Here is a 6,000-nt window from a genome sequence, read left to right as displayed (position 1 = left end):
TTCAGGCAACAGCAACAAACTGCATTGGGATCAGGCAAGAGATGTAGAGACCTCACCCCCTCCCAAAGGAGTAAGTAATTTAACACGGCAAGTTTCTCCACCCCTCCATTAATTGTTTAAGATGGCCAGGGGCCAAAATACTGCCCGAGCAGTGGGGAAGGTCACCAAACAGGCAGGCTGCAGCCTCCAGAAGTGACAACGGGAAAGGGCAGAGCCACAGAGGCGGAGAGAGAGGAGAGAGGCAGGTGCCGCGGGGCATCCCAGGATCTGCTGACACACCAAGGCTTTGTGTAACGGGAAGCAGGGCGGGAAGTGACACACAGGCAAAACCTGGGCACGAGATGCAGGGCCTGGGACCAGAAACTGCCTCCCCAGCCTCGGCTGGGACTGACCCTCCATCAAGGAGTTCACAGCGCTGGAACTTGGTTGTCCCCACTTATGGAGAGGTCACATAAACTAATCCATCCCCAAGAGACAGGGTGACTCAGGCAGGATGTGAGACCCACAGCAGAAGGGAAGACAACTCCTTCTCCCTCATGGACAAGCAGAACAGCACAGGTCAGCCTGCTGCAGATGGAGCAACTGCTGCCAATGCCTCTGCTGCCTTGGCTCAAGGGGCAGAGTCCCACAGCCTTCCCAAACCCTGCTCCACAGGGCCAGCAACTCAAGACCACCTTCAGATACTCCTCTCCCAGGGAGGACTGACAACAGTTTGCCCTAAAACCCTTTTGCATATGATGGCTTCATCACATGTTTCTAGACCCAACCAGCAACAGGGAGTTTGAGCAGCCAACCAAAGCCAGCCATTCAATCCACCAGCTGCCTGGTGTGCTGCTGCATTTCCTTAAGCCAAAGAGATGTCCTGCTAAAAGGGTCTGTGACACTGACAGTGACCAGAGCTGAGCAGCTGCCTCACTGTTCAGCACTTGGCTCTCAAAAAGCCCAGGCTCTCAGAGACTCCCCCATGGAACAGCCTGTTACTTTCACCCCACAGCAGCACTGCATCTGTAGGCAGTGCCCATGTCAGGTGACAGCAGTTGCTAATGCCGAACAGGGTGAAGGAGAGCATCCCTGCCACCTCGAGTATTAACAATCCAGCACAGGCACAACCTGATTGTTGTCATCTGCAACAACTAATTTGAGATCTTAGATCTTGTCTGTGCATGCAAGAGAGCCTCTTTCCCCCTCATGTTCCTATCAGGAGGATGAGGAGCCTGGCTTACCTCCCCAGCAGAGCCTCTGACCACAGCTTCAGGGTCCGTACAAGGCTGCTTTTGCAGAGTAGCTTTGTCCTTCATTTGTTCCTCCAGCACCTCTCCCACGCAGTGAGCCTGGCTGCATTTGGCTGACCTTTGCAATATCCTCCTGCAGGTGCTTGCTGGAGTCTCCCCAGGGACTGGCCCACTCCCAGAGAGGAGGGAGCACCAGCAGTGATGTCTCTGCAGTGTGCACATGACAAGCCCTGTGCTATCAGGAGTACCAGGCTCTTTCTGTTGGAGGCATATCCCCATCACAGAATAAAAGGAGGTAGAAGAGTTCCAATATGTCTCTCACAGCCAGGTGTTTTATGGAAAACTGTAGGAACAGTTTTATGTACTGTTTCTACAACTGCAGCATTACATGTATGTTTCCTTTCAAGAGGCCATGGCTGCCCAGGGCAGCACAAATTGCAGAATCATAGAGAAATCCTGAGCTGGGAGGGACCCACAAGGATCAGATGCTATTCATTATTCTTCAAAAAATTATACTGTGTGTGATTGCACCAGCCTTGCCCACAACTATTTTTATCCAGCAGACAGGTCACTTCAATTACCCTGGGTTCTGCAGAGGAACCTGTCTCCAAATAGAGACCTGGAGTCTCAAAAAAGTCTGGTAATCAGCAGCCTGGGTAACAAGCCTGGGAACTTCAGGGCTATTCCAGTTGCAGGCCAAAGCTCCTGCTCCTTCAGGGGGGCTACTACAAGCCAGGAGCTACCTCAGCTTTGAAAGAGAGACATGTGCTCCCCAAGGAGCACAAAGGGCAATGCAGAGCCAAGGGACATCCCCACAGCTCATGGGGATGAGGGAGTGGAGCAGAGAACCTGTTCCCATGCTGTTACTGAACTGGTCAGGTCTCCTACACTCAGACCTTTGGCAGCAGATCCAGGGTGAGCAGCTTTTGGCTTTCCTGTCTCCTTCAGGTGGATTGCACAGGCCTGGGAGCACAAGGTTGTCATCTCCTTTAGTTCTGAATTACTTGCTAAGATACTGTTAAGCCACCTAATTTTAGCTCTCTGATGGCCAGAAAGAGAAAAGTGATAATTTTCTCATAGAAAGACAAAAGTGGTATAGGAGCTTGCAGCATCCCCATAAACAGAGGAGGAAGGCACCATAGAGGTACTCAGAGTCTTGTTCCTACCCCATTTCCCATGACGAAAGAAAGCTCTCCACCAGCTCTCAAGTCAACACCACTCAGAAGGATGCAGGGAAGTTGGCAGGTGCCATTTATAGAGGCTGCCAAACACAAGAGCAGCTTAGAGCCCAATCTCACACCTCCTCCCTTTCCTACACTGCACTTAAAGCTCAGGAGCACCTTCCCCCATATGGATTTCCAGGCTGAGGAACCTGAGTGCAGCTCACCCCACCCCAGCCAAGGCAGTGACGTGATTTCCTCTGCCATGGCTCAGTGCTGAGGGGAACATCTCACTGCTGGGCACTCATGGCTGGTTCCTCATATAGTTTCTTTTTTTTTTTTTTTAATTGCAAAGTGGCCTTTCCCTCTGCTGCATTGTAGATCCATTTCCCACTCAAGCACATGGGAGACAGCTGTAGCCAGCACTTCAGTGGGTGTTAAAAAGCCCCTCTTGACTGAGGCTGCCAACAATGCCAGGCTTGTTCCCAGCACAGTCTCACTCTGTCTCCTCGCAGGAGCAGCTCCTCACGCCTTCCTCAGGGCTGCTTTAATTGCTGCAGCCACTGCAAAAGGCTGCTGTCATCCATGCTGGCAGGGATCTGAGTGCCCCAGCTTCACATCCAGCAGATCCAGCTGCTTTGCATGGACTGAGGGGCAATTTTACTCCAAGGGACTGCTTTGATACCCACCTTGAGCAGCAGCTGACCATTGCTAAGCACAGCCTGTCCTAGAGGTGAATTACAGCAAAAGGCAGCAAACGCTGACATTTAGGAGTTTGACACTGAAGTCTGTGGGGCCTCTCCAGATTTGAAAGAAAAGGGATCAGTACAATTGTTCTGAAAATTTCAGAAGTTCCAATGTCAGACTCTCATCTCTTTCTTTTCTCTTCCTTTCTCCTTTCCTGGAGTTGCAGTATTTCTCAAGGGCCTAAAGCAGTACCACAACCTAGAGCTGGGAGAGAGCACAGACAGAGGTAGGAGGCAGGGAAAGGACCTCTGCCTTTGGGTCAACACTTAGCAGAGTTCTGCTTATTTTCGGTTGTGCAAATCAGGAAATGCTCAATTCTTTTATGAATAGAATTCAGCTGTGCTGGAAACAACACAAGACAGATGTTTTAGATGCCAGATAAGGACATCTCCTGACCTAGGGGAAGTTGTGCAATATGGATGTTAGCAGGATGATTACATTACTGTGGCCAACAGCTCATAGGAAAATACCCCCATGAGCTGCATGTTAGATTAGAGTGGTCACTGGTGCAATCCTCAGCACAGCACAGGGAACCTCCTGTGGCCACAGAGACTTCTGAGGGAATGGAGATCCTGGGAATGGGCTGTGTAGAGCACTACTCCAGGGTGTATGGCTCCTGCTAACCCACTGATAAGTGGATGTCTCTGAATCCACTTCCAGGCATCTCATCACCAGACTGGGGTTCTCCACCAGCTCCCATGCCCACAGACATGGCAATGCAGACATCCCATGGATTAAACTGTAGCCTGAAAGGAAAGGTATGGTACCATCCCACCAAGCTATCCACAATGAACCCTCATAGAATACCCTAATTTGGAAGGGATCCACAAGGATCATTGAAGTCCAGCTCCAATCCTATATCCCTTCAACCTGGCAGTTGTGCTGCCACAAAATCAGAGGAAGCATTAAAGCCCACCCAGAACAAGCCTTAAAACCAGGGAGAGATGTTGCTCAAAAGAGGGTTTGTGAAAGAAAGGCAACAAGTGAGCGAGTAGAGGTGCAAGCAGCCTTTTGTACCAACTACACTCCCCATTAGGGAGACAAGAACAGGTTGTATGCAGTTTAATAACATGTAAACCTTTATTTCAGATCACAAGCAAAGCAGGTCTTGGCTTCACAAAAGCACATCTTGGTTTAACTAATTAATTTGATAATCCGCTATTTGCAATCCTCAGGAGACATTCAGCTTCTAAAGCAAGTAATTACCACTAAGTGGCAACCTCTTTGTGAGGCCCAGTCTGATTAGGGAAAAAATTTCTTAAGCCAGAAATATAATCACAGTGTGATTTCCCAGAAGGACTGAAGGAGAGACTACATAACAACAGCTGGTCACACTCCCCATCTGAAGGGACACAAGCAACTCAATTACCAGGTCTCCAGCTACAATTCAGGATGTTGTTCAGTGCCATGTGCAGCCATGGCCTGCAGTTAACCATCAGGAAGTCTTACAAGAGGTATTTTGTAGGGACAGAAATCAGGAAGGGGGGCTCAAATACCCATGTGTGCCACAAGGGAAAGAAGGGAAAGGAATAAAATGTTTTGGGGTTTTTTTTTTGTTTTTTTTTTTTTTTAATTCACACAGCAGGTTGGCTGCAGCACATATTGAGAGAGGTGATTCTCCCCCTCTGCCCTCATGAGACCTGCCTTGGAGTGCTGCATCCAGGTCTGGGGTCCTCAGCACAGGAATGTCATGGACCTGTCAGAGCAGGTCCAGAGGAGGCCACAGAGCTGATCCTGGGGCTGGAGCACCTCTTCTGTGTGGACAGTCTGAGAGAGAACTGTTCAGCCTGCAACAGAGAAAGCTTTGGAGAGATCTTAGAGCCCCTTCCAGTACTTAAAGGAAGCTTACAAAAAAGAGAGAAATATTTATGCAGGCAGAAAGTGGTAGGATAAGAGGGAGTGGTTTTAAGCTAAAAGAGGAGAAATTTAGATTTGGTGTTAGGAAGAAATTCTTTACTCAAAGGATGGTGAGGCACTGGCTCAGGTTGCCCAGAAAAACTGCCAATGGCCCATCTCTAGAAGTGTTCAAGGCACAATTGGACAGGGCTTTGAGCAGCCTGGTTCAGTGGGTGGCATTCCTGCCTGTGGCAGGGGGGTTGGAACTCTGAGGTCCCTTACAAACCAAACCATTCTATGATTCTAAGTGAAAGCTCATACTGTGCAGTGCCAGAGAGAAAATGTGCAAGCAGGGCAATATCAGCCTTACAGCCTCTGCCCAAATATGAAGGCACACCTTGATGACACAGTGTCTTCCCAGACAAGCCAGCTGGACTCAGTACATGCAGAGTACTTGCTGGTTAGACCAGCTCCAGGCATCCCCAAGTGCCCAGGGTTTTGGCTCAGCTGGCATCCATCACTGCCAGGGTCCACAGGACAAAGTCCTGCTTCTGCACTCATCCAAGACACCCCTCTCAGTCTGAGCAGCTTTGGGCTCCTTTGGGCCAGGGAGGGGAGACACAGAGGTGCCCCCAGGCCTTGTGAAGTGGCTGTGCTAAACACCAGTCTTGGGTTAGTGCTGCACACCAGTCTCCAGAGACTTCTCCTTGCAGTCATGAACGCAGCCAGCACAGGCAGGAGGAGGGCTTGGACGGAAACCTCCTGCCCAGTCAGAGACCCCCCCAGTGCCCCCACACCCCAAGGGTGTTTCCCCACTGCACTGGACTCCTCTCTTGGGTCTTAGCATTCTGGTGCTTTGAATTCTAGGCAGGTGCTCTGGTTGGCAAGATGTGACTGTACTGGAGAAAATATCCCAACCCCCCACAAGAACCTGTAGGACACAGAGCCAGGCAGGGACACACCTCTCTGAATGTGGAGTCAAGACAGCTTAAACAGTTTAAGAGGAGCTTCTTTTCTGTCTCCTG

The sequence above is a fragment of the Ammospiza caudacuta genome, chromosome 13 (genome assembly GCF_027887145.1).
Source record: "Ammospiza caudacuta isolate bAmmCau1 chromosome 13, bAmmCau1.pri, whole genome shotgun sequence".
NCBI lineage: Eukaryota > Metazoa > Chordata > Aves > Passeriformes > Passerellidae > Ammospiza > Ammospiza caudacuta.
The sequence above is the reverse complement of the archived record's forward strand: the minus strand, read 5'-3'. Positions refer to the sequence as shown.